Below are 11,066 nucleotides of genomic sequence, written 5' to 3' on the forward strand. Positions count from 1 at the left end.
TTTGTTTTAAAGCTTCGCTTATTACCGATTCGTCACTATCACTCAGGGGCAATCCTCAGTAATGGCTATATAGCAACAAAAACGTTTTATTTCAGCGCCAGGAATACATGAGTGTCTTGTACATTAAAATGAGCTAAAGTTGTGTCCCCTTTTTCGTTGGTCGTTGCGAAGCGTTGATTAAGTTGTGTACTGTCAGAACTCAGGGAACTGCTGTTTGCTCGTGCAGGGTTGCTTTATCTCTATCAGAGAATGTTGCAGTGACATTGTTAAAATGTTTATTTATTGTCTGGGAAAGCTTTTTCCAGCAGTTTTTTAACATTATAAACACGATGACAAAAAAGTACATTAAAATCAGTGAATTACTTTTGATAAAACAAAAATGAATCGTGTTAACATATATCGGTGCGAGTTGGGCATTTACCTAGAGCGTTTTTTTTTCCCTACTGAAGAATCCCGACCGATGTGACTGCTTTTTCATGGAGGCGATATCCGAAAGGAAGCCGTGTGCTGGGCGATGCTATTGCATATTAAAAAAAACCAGGAAGACCGAATTAAGCTGCTGCCCTCTACTAAAGTGTCTATCATACTAGACGCGCAGCTTTACGATAATACTAACTGAAATGGCAGACCGAAATAAAAATGCCCCAGAATTGAAAAATCGTAGCAACAGAAGCGTTTTATTCCACCGCGCATAACATAGACGAGTGCCAGTTGACACATAATCTATACCATACCATACCATACCATACCATACCATACCATACCATACCATACCATACCATACCATACCATACCATACCGTACCGTACCGTACCGCACCGCATCGAACGGTATCGTACCGTACCATATCAATCCCCTGCTTTGCTCACCTTGATGCTGCCGCCATCTTTCGCAGAGGTGTGAAATGTACCCACTAGTGTAGTGTGAAGCGCAGAACAAAGAGGGCGCCACGCACCCACTACCCAGTGACTCTCGATGACGAATAAGAGAGAGAGTAAACTTTATTGTTCCAATTGAGAGGTTTGGTTGCGCGCCCGGAGACTGCTGATGTCTTCCAGGCTGAGCGTGGTTGGCGCCCCTAGTCCAAGGAACCACTGTCCCTGGCCATCCGGCATGCGTGGCTCACTAGGTCCCTTTGGTCCTTAAGCTGGCTGCTGGTTAGCCGGTCCTCCCACTGCTCCGCATTTGGGTCTTTATTATTTCGGAACGCTACATTGTGTGTACATTCCCATGTGATATGATATAACGTGGGGGTTGCCCCGCACCACGGACATCTATCCCTATACTGCTCTGGATACATCTTATGTAGGACATGAAGGTTTTAGAAGGTCCCTGTTTGGAGTCTTCTCCAGCATGTCGCCTCGTATTGTGTCAGCTGAGGGTGTGGCTGGCGGTATTTGCGCCTTCTGCCTTTAATGACGTTGAGGATAGCTGCGTACGTGAGCTCCACCGTCATCCCCGGGCCGTCCGAGGCATTTGACGCACCAGCTCGGGTAGTGAGCTCGCGAGCTAGCTTGTCTGCCTTCAGATTGCCTTTGATTCCGGCGTGTCCTGGTACCCATTAGATCCTATGTTGGATATTTTCATTGGTTCGCTTCGTTTTCAAGAGGATCTTTAGTGCTTTCTTATTGATTCTTCCTGCCATGTAGCGTCTGCACGCTTCCTGGGAGTCTGTTAAGATTGTGAGAGATTTGTTGGTGCGATAGCCCTCGGCTGCCGCTAGGGCTACGGCTATCTCCTTTGCCTCAGCTATCGTTCCATCTCTCGTGGATGCACCGCTGTTGAGGTCACCTTCCTTCGTTGTTACAACCGAAACTGTTTTCTTGATGCTTTGGCTGCGATTCCATGGGTACAGTGTGGCGTCAGTGTACACTACGCGATCTTGTGTGGCTATATTCGTTTCTACATATTTAGCCCTTGCCTGTCTTCTTGCTGCGTGGAGGTTTGGATCCATATTCCTGGGTATGGGACTAACATGGAAGGTTCGACGTATTTCATCTGGGATGTTTTCCGACCTGTCCTCGATGTCCAAGGCTTCTTTACAGTTCAGCCTTCTTAAGAGGGCCCTTCCTGTTGTCGAGTTCCTTAGACTTTGTATTTGCGACATGGATTGTGCCTTATTAAGCTAATCAAAAGTGTTGTGCAGCCCCAGTTCTGCCAGCTTGTCGTTTGACGTGTTTCTTGGTAAGTTCAGAGCTGTTTTGTAGGCTGCTTTGATTAGAACCTCCGTCTGATTTTCCTCGCTTTTGAGCATGTTGTGGTATGGTAGCAAGTAGATTATTCTGCTGATGACCAGGCTGTTCACTAGTTTCAGCGTGTCGCACTCCTTCATGCCGTATCTTCTGGATGATACTCTGGTTATCAAGCGGCAAACTTGTTCCGTCGATTTTTTAAGGAGGTTTATCGTGTGGTTGCATTTGCCGTTGCTCTGTAGCCACATGCCTAAAATTCGAATAGTCTCCTTTTCCGGGATGGTGTTGTCCACGAGCTTTATTTTTAGTCTTGCATCCGTTGGTTTCTTTCCTATCCTAAGGATTTCCGATTTTTCGGTTGAGCAGGTTAAACCCCTCGTTTTGGTGTATTGCTCGATGCAGGTTGCTGCCTCTCGCAGTTGCTGTTCCTTCTGCCCCAGTGATCCCTGGTTCGACCATATAGTTATATCGTCCGCATATATGGCGTGGCCTATGCCAGGGATGTTTTCAAGTTTCCTTGCCAGACCGATCATGCTTAGGTTAAAAAGGATTGGCGATATAACCGATCCCTGCGGTGTGCCTTTATTTGGTGTGTCTATGGCACCGCTTCTTATATCTCCTAATCCTACTGTGGCCGTTCTTTCTGTTAGGAAAGATCTTACATAGTCGTGGATTCTCCTTCCGCAGTTGGTATTGTTGATGCCTTCCATTATAGCCGCGTGGCTAACGTTGTCGAAGGCCCCTTTGATGTCAATTGCCATAATTATGTTTTCTCCTTGCTGCGGGGAATTGGCAATTACCTCATGTTTGAGTTGTAGCAGGATGTCTTGCGTTGACAGGTTTGCCCTGAACCCAAACATCATATGGGGATACAACTCATTGTCCTCTAGGTAGTTTTGAATTCTTTTGGTTACAATTCTTTCATAGAGCTTGCCGAGGCAAGATGTGAGTGAAATGGGCCTCAGGTTTTCTACGTGTAGTTTCTTTCCGGGTTTGGGGATCATTACAACCATATAGTGCTTCCATTCCTTGGGCACCAGTCCTGCCTCCCATTGTTTGTTTAGGTAGGTAGTGAGCTCTACGACTGCCTCATCACCCAGGTTGCGGATTAGGGAATTCCTAATTTTGTCTTCTCCAGCTGCTGTGTTTCTTTTGATGGACCTAATTGCAGCGTAGACCTCATCTCTGGAGATCGGTTTGTCTAGCTCCGAGTTTTCTCTGCCTTTGCTGGTGGACAAGGCGGTGGATGGCCTTGTTGCATTCCGTCTTTGTTTTGGTAGGATCTATTAGACTCTTTCAAATCCTCCATGTTTTAGTCGTGCTCAGCGTGCCGTTAAGTGAGTTGTTGAACTGTTCCCAGTTTTGCCTTGCTAACTGCATCGCGTATTCCTCCGCCGTTGCCGTAATTTCGGCGATTCTTTTCTTTAACTTTCTGTTTCACTTCTGCTTTTTCCATCTTTTCACGAGGCCTCGTCTTGCCTCCCACATCCTGATTAGTCTCGAGCCTATCTCTGGTGTAGTCTCAGTTCTATTTCCTTTGTATACAGCTCTTGTGCTTGACTTAGCTGCTGGGTCCACTCCTCGATTGAGGAGATCTCCCCTTTATCTGTTTACATTTCCTGCGGAAGTTATCCGAATAAAGAAAAAACGAATAAAGAAAATACTCCCACTCTGTCTCACCTCCTAGGGACTACATGGTTAGTGCGTCAAGTAAGTTATTCACGAAAATGAACCTTTTGTTTCTACTTACAAATTACATAAAAAGTTGTGGTCATGTGGTCATGGAGCGATCCCATTGTAAGAAGCAAAACATTATTGTGTGTGTGTGCGTGTGTCGAGAACATGTAAAACTTAATTGAAACGAACAAGTCCCAAACGACCAGATTTCTGATGCGACAATGTTGCGATAGCAGTTGGATTTAATCTCCGATTATTTAGATGCTTCGACCCAAAGCTTTTACTCAAGCCGAGGCTTCACACACTTTGAGGGTGAAAGTGGGCGGAGACGCGGTGGGGTGGAGGTGGGTGGGTGGGGAAGCCCCTAGCCTGGAGTATGAGTGGTGGCCAGTGAGTGGTATCTCTGGAGTGGGCATCTTGTTTTCTCACTGCGCGCTTTGAATTCGATTTCGCCATCCCTTTACCTCTCCGCTGCTACCTAAGCTTCAATAGGATGGAGGCCTTCTGGAAGGCAGACGTAGGTGGGGGGGGTTGTCACTTTAAAACGGTGAAAGTAGGCGGAGGTAGGGAGGGATGGTGTTTTGAGAATGGCATTGTGTGGTTGGGCGTGGGTGGGTTGAGGTGTCTGGTGGGTGGTGCGTTTCGAAGGGAAGGAGGATGGTGAAGATCTTCGCTTGGACTGCAAGCTTCACTTTAACAGAGAACAGATTTCCAGGAGAGGGGGGGGGGGTGCTAGAGCAGCCCTTGTTAGCAGCAAAAAATGGTCATGTGTCACTACTACCGCTCGTCGACCGGCTGCCTAGCGCAAGCCGTCGAGGCACAGGGGCCGCTTTACGCTTCCCTCTGGCCTAAAGGCGGGAGTTGGACAACATTTATTTGTAAAGGTTGGACTTCCCGTGCGTGGTGCACGTGTGTCGGTGCGTCGGGGATCGAGAAGGAACTCAATGGGTTGAGGTTTCTCAAACAAACACTTTACTTGGCGGCAGGGAACAACACAAAAAGGTAAAAACGAACACGGGTAGTGACAGGAAGAACACTAAAAAACACGGAACGCGACAAGCAGGAGGCGCACAATACAAAAGTTAATCCGTCCAGTTAGGACACGAACAACAGAGGCATACAATGCATCAGATGTCGAAAATACAACTGTGCGCTGGCCGCCGGCCCCGTGCGGGTTGCGGCGAGCTGAGGAGAACACAGTCGAGGGAAGACTGGCAACGAAAGAGGTTGGGTGGTGTGTCCGCGGGTTGAGGGCCGAATTACCGCGCCGAGGCACGCGTTCCATCGCACCAGGCCCGCCGCCTTCGAGCCATCGCCGTATCGACAGCCACCCGAACCGGAGTCATCACCTTGGCCCCCGTATGTGAACTGTCCGCCGAACTTCTCCTTTTCTTTTCTATGTAATGTTGTATTTTCGACAACAGAGGCATACAATGCATCAGATGTCGAAAATACAACATTACATAGAAAAGAAAAGGAGAAGTTCGGCGGACAGTTCACATACGGGGGCCAAGGTGACGACTCCGGTTCGGGTGGCTGTCGATGCGGCGATGGCTCGAAGGCGGCGGGCCTGGTGCGATGGAACGCGTGCCTCGGCGCGGTAATTCGGCCCTCAACCCGCGGACACACCACCCAACCTCTTTCGTTGCCAGTTTTCCCTCGACTGTGTTCTCCTCAGCTCGCCGCAACCCGCACGGGGCCGGCGGCCAGCGCACAGTTTCCCTCCCATCATCGGGGCGCTTAATCTTTGTTTTTCCACGTGGGGACGACGGGGAAGAGGGGACGCCGTAACCGGTAAAGCACCCCCGGATCGCGCCGGAGAGCCGCGCCCTCGGGAGGGCAGAAGAAAGCGCACAAGACATGCATTCTGTGACAGCCGTCGCCGAGTCGGCCGGGCCTGCACGCCCGAGTTTCGGCAACCAGCGCATATGCGCCACTGTCCTTGAAAACGCCGCGCTTCCTTGGAACTCAATGTTCGTTTGGTTTGCCGATGGCCGAGCTCCGAGAAAGACCTCGACGGATCTCCCGCAAGCAGCCGTGCTGCGACCCAGTTACTGCTCTACGTGAGCCCTCTCCTCTGCTCTCTCCCAATGGGCCACGTCCCGCTGGTCTGTGACACAGCCCCCCACTAAAGAATATTATACAATATTTTGCTAGGCACAGACCAGCGACAAATCGCTACAATAATAACACGAAAACATTTAGAAGTTCCGCGTCACATACAATTATAGCAATCAGCACTAAGAAGTAGCTTACAAGTTACAACCTACAGCCATACGTGCGGATATTCAATCACCTCACACACGCACTGGCACGACAGTCCCCTCACACACGTAAGAATATCTGCACCCGATCTCGCGGACGCTTGTCAGTTCGCGCGCACTGAATTGCACTCACTCGCGAAGTCCACGTGGAGTCCAATTCACACATCATGGCACATAGCCAGCGGCCACACTATAATAGCGTACACTTCACATTGGTATTACGCCACAGTGTCATCACACTGAACGCAGCAGAGAATGTATAGAATATCATTGCACTGGATCGTGATAGCGGACACACACACAAAAAAACTGCCGCTATAAATGTGTGTCAACAATAGACACAACACGCCTATGCCAAATAGCCTACCCTACTCATGTAGTCTGCTCCGACGTTGTCACTGCCCTTAATATACTGCACCCGAAAGTCATACTCCTGGAGCTTGATACTCCAGCGAAGCACCCGGTTATTTCCTGACTTAGTGTCTTTGATGAACTGCAGTGGTTGGTGGCCGGTTTGCACGACGAATCGCCTACCATACAGAAACACGTGGAATTTTTCAATTCCCCACACGAGAGCCAGGGCCTCCTTTTCTACTGTGGAATAGGCTACCTCCCGCGGTAGCAGCTTGCGGCTCGCATAAGCCACTGGGTGCAGCACCTGATCGTGTTCCTGAAGTAGAACTGCCCCGAGTCCCCTGTCAGAAGCATCCGTCCTTAGGACGAACTGTCTATCAAAGTCGGGAAGCTTCAATATCAGGTAAATTGTCAGTAGGTTTTTGAGGCTGACGAATGCCCGTTCCTGGTCGGAGCCCCAGTGAACGGTCGTGGGCTCTCCCTTCCGGGTCAGGTCAGACAGTGGACAAGTCAAAGTGGCATATCCTAGAATGAAGTCTCTATAATACCCGGTTAGTCCCAGAAACGGACGGACGTGCTTTTTCGTCTCAGGCCGAGGAGCGTTCTGAAATTTTTCTAGGGTGGCATGAAGAGGTGACATTTCTCCAGGCCGGATCTTGTGGCCCAAAAAAGAGACTTCCCTCATTCCCACCTCACATTTGACCGGCTTGATGGTCAATCCAGCATCCTTGATCCGCCGAAACACTTCGCGGAGAGCTGCACAGTGCTCCTCCCATGTCGCGCTGGCGATGAGAACGTCGTCGTAGTAATATGCGACGTCCACTAAGCCCGAAATGATGCTACGCATCAGCTTAGTGAAGACCGCGGGGGCGGTCTTTATGCCAAATGGCATGTAGCGGAAATGGAAATGCCCATTTCCTGAAGTGAAAGCTGTCTTCGTTTTTGAGTCAGCCGAGAGAGGGACCTGCCAGTAGCCCCTGGCAAAATCTAACTTGGAAAAAAAATGTTTGCAGCCTACAGTCGCTAGCAGCTCGTCAGAGCAAGGAATGGGCTCAGCATCAGCTGTCAGAACCTCATTCAGCCGGCGAAAGTCGATGCATAGCCGGTGCGTGCCATCCGGCTTTCGCACTGCTATTAGCGGCGAATTATACGCCGACTCGGCCTGCTCTGATTCCTAGCTGTAGCATGTTAGCAACCTCCTTCTCTATGGCCTCTCTCATTGTGAAGGGCAGAGGGTACTGTTTCACGTGAACCGGTTGTTAGGTCCGCAGTTTTAGCTTGCACTCGGTTAGCCTGGTCCGACCTGGGATATCTGAAAATATTTCTTCGTAATCTTGCAGAAGCTGCCAGATTTCTTCCCTTTGTTTCCTGGTCAGCTGGTCTCCGATGCTCAAGTCATGAAAAGTCTGCGACTGGTGGCCCTGTGGCACTTCCATTTCACTTGTATCCGCTTCCTCTGCGGAGACCACAGCGCCTACTGCAGCCACACTCGGGTCTTCTTCTCTTCGATTATACTTTTTCAACATATTTATATGCAGAACTTTAGTAGTGTGGCCGAGATCCACTTCGTAGTCGACGTCTCCCTTTGGAGTCATAATGGTATAGGGCCCCCTCCACTGCATCAGCAGTTTGCTGTGTTCCGTGGGCAAGAGGATCAGAGCTTGATCACCCGGCCTCAGCGATCGCTTTCGGCTCTTCAAGTTGTAGTAGCGGCCATACCGCTCTTTTGCTCGCTGCAGCTCTTCATGTGCCAGCTTACAGGTGTGCTACAGCCTCTCGCGAAGTGCCAGAACGTACTCGTAGGTCGTCCTCAGCTTCTCCGGAATGGCGTCGTTCGTCCACAGCTCTCGCAGTACAGCAAGTGGCCCCCTTACATTTCGCCCGTAAAGGAGCTCGAAGGGGGAGAACTGGAGGCTTTCTTGCGGAACCTCACGATACGCAAAAAGGAGCGGAGCGAGATAACGGTCCCAATCCCTTGGTCTTTCTTGACACATTCGTTTCAACATCTGTTTGAGAGTCGTGTTAAAACGCTCCCCCAACCAGTTGGCCATGGGATGATAAGGAGTCGTATGTAGCTGCTTTATCGACAGCAGTCGGCTCACCTCTATCATTACGTCCGAGGTAAAATTGGTGCCTCAGTCGCTCAAAACTTCTCGCGGGACTCCCACGCGAGAAAACATCTCGACGAGGGCCTCGGCCACCCTCTCCGTTTCAATACTTTGGACCGCAACCGCATCAGTATACCGGGTGGCGTAGTCAACCATCGTTAATATGTATCGGTTTCCCTGAGCAGACCTCGGGTTCAGTGGCCCTACAATATCAATGGCCACTCTCTGAAAGGGCGTCTCAATGACTGGAACCCTCACAAGGTGTGCCTTTCGGGTGTGGCCTCTGGGAGTGGTCCGCTGGCACGAGTCGCATGACGCGACGAACCGTTTCGCGTCGGCCTGCAGACCCGGCCAGAAAAATTCACTTTGAACCTTGAGCACTGCTTTTCTAGTGCCCTGATGACCTCCGATTACACCGTCATGAGCGAGTTCGAGCACTGCCGTCTGGAATTTCTTGGGAACGACCACTTGAATGTATTCCCCCCCCCCCCCCCCCGAATTTGGACGTGAATTTGCGCTGGAGAACTCCGTCATGGAGAAAGAACTGATGGCTCTCTCCATTCCTGCTATCTGCCACCTTACCCACTCGATCAAAGCATGCCTGCAGCGTGGGGTCATGCTTCTGCTTTTCGCACAGGTCTTCGCGGCTTACGTTTTCGGAGTTACCCGATACTCTGAGCCCCCTCAGTTGTCCCTTCTCCCGGGCCTGCCCCCTTGTCACAACGGCGTTTGCCTGGCCATCATCTCGGTGTGCGGCAGCTGCTCGCTCATTTTCAGCGGTGGAATCCGCATCCTCAGCGCTACTGCTCCCCGGTGTCTCTAACTCTTTCGAGGAGGGCATCGTCGCCGCCTTCGTATCTAGCTTCCAACTGGGATCCGGGTCGGTGGCATATCTGGCTCCTTGAACGTTGCCTAATACGAGATCGTAAAAGGGGTCCTCCATACACTTCGCCCGAAGCCGTCCTTTGAGGTATGGGGTGTCAACGTCGACCCAAGCCTCGGGAAGCATTAGAACCGACCGATCGAGGAGGTAAACGGGGGAATTCAATCCCGTGAGATCGCCATCTTCGACCAGGCTCCTCCTCACTATCACCGTGTTGCACCCGGAGTCTCTAAGTACTCGAACCCTTTTTTCGCCAACCAAACCGTTGAATACAGGAAGCTTCTCGCTCACAGTTCCGGCCTTATCAGTCAGACCGGCTCCAACAACGGGAACCTTTGCCCCATTTTTTAACTCAATATATCCGTCCTCGATACATAACGATGCTGATTCCTCAGCGGCGTCTTTTGGCTTCGTCAAAGCCTTCTGCCAACACATCCAGCTAGTATGACCTGTTCGGCCGCACTTAAAACATTTTGAAGGTTGGCTGTTGCCTCCCGCCCTGCCAACGCGGCAGTTTTCTGCCCGGTGGCCGGGACGTGAACATAGGAAGCATTTCTGCACTTCCTGATCCTTCGGCTTCGCAGCCGGCTTGCTCCCGTCTTTCCTTTCACCAATTTGTTGAGGGCTTGCGGTAGCTGACGACTCCCTCCTTGCAGCTGGCCGTTTTGAAAAATTCGCCCATGCGTGAGCGTCCACGTGCTGCTCCGTTCTTTCCACCATTTCCTCAAGAGTAGGGTCTTTCTTCTTTTTAAGAAAGAGTTCCAGCGGAGCCGCGCAGCTTGAAAGGAACTGGTCCTTAACCATCATCTCAAACAAGGCCTTATACTCCTTTTCGGTGCTGGAAAGCTCTACCCACCGCTCGAGGAAGTTCCGGAGTCGAGTCACAAACTGGGAGCACGTTTCCCCATTCATGGGCGATGCCCCCTTCTCTCTGAATCCTTCCTCCATCAACCGAAATCGCAGCATTAGAGCTTGCTTTAACTTGTCGTAGCTCGTACAATCAGGCGCGGACATTCGACTAAAAACGCTCAGCGCCTCGCCACTCAAACACAAACTCAAAAAAGTGGACCATTGGTCCCGTGGCCAGCCTTGGCTCTGTGCCACGCGCTCAAAACGCCTCAAATAAGCATCGAGGTCATCGCGCTGCTCATTTAAAACAGGCATAACTTTGTGCGGGTTCGCTTTGTTTCTTTGGACCGCTCCCTTCTCTTCCGACCCGGACCTTGAGTCCGTTTCAGAGGTACCTGCGGGTTCCCGCCTCAACAGCAACACCTCCTTTTCCCTTTCAAGCAAAGCCATTCTTATTTTGGATTCTTCTCTTTGCCTCTCCAACTCCTCATCCCTCATACGACTTTCACGTTGGGATTCTTCCTTGCGCCAAGTGCGTTCTGCATTTCTCTCTTCTCGGCGCTTAACCCGCTCCTGTTGAATCCACGAGAATAGTTCTTTACCTTCCAAGCCGAAGCTTCTTCCCTGCTCTACCAGTTTGTCAAACTCGGCCTCCGCCATCGTGCTCAGCAAACAGTGGAAATCAAACCACTAGCACGAACCTCTTTTGACCCTCTCGTTGAGTCCCTTCGGAGCCTCA

Source organism: Amblyomma americanum, chromosome 7 (assembly GCF_052857255.1).
Source record: "Amblyomma americanum isolate KBUSLIRL-KWMA chromosome 7, ASM5285725v1, whole genome shotgun sequence".
Classification (NCBI taxonomy): Eukaryota; Metazoa; Arthropoda; class Arachnida; order Ixodida; family Ixodidae; genus Amblyomma; species Amblyomma americanum.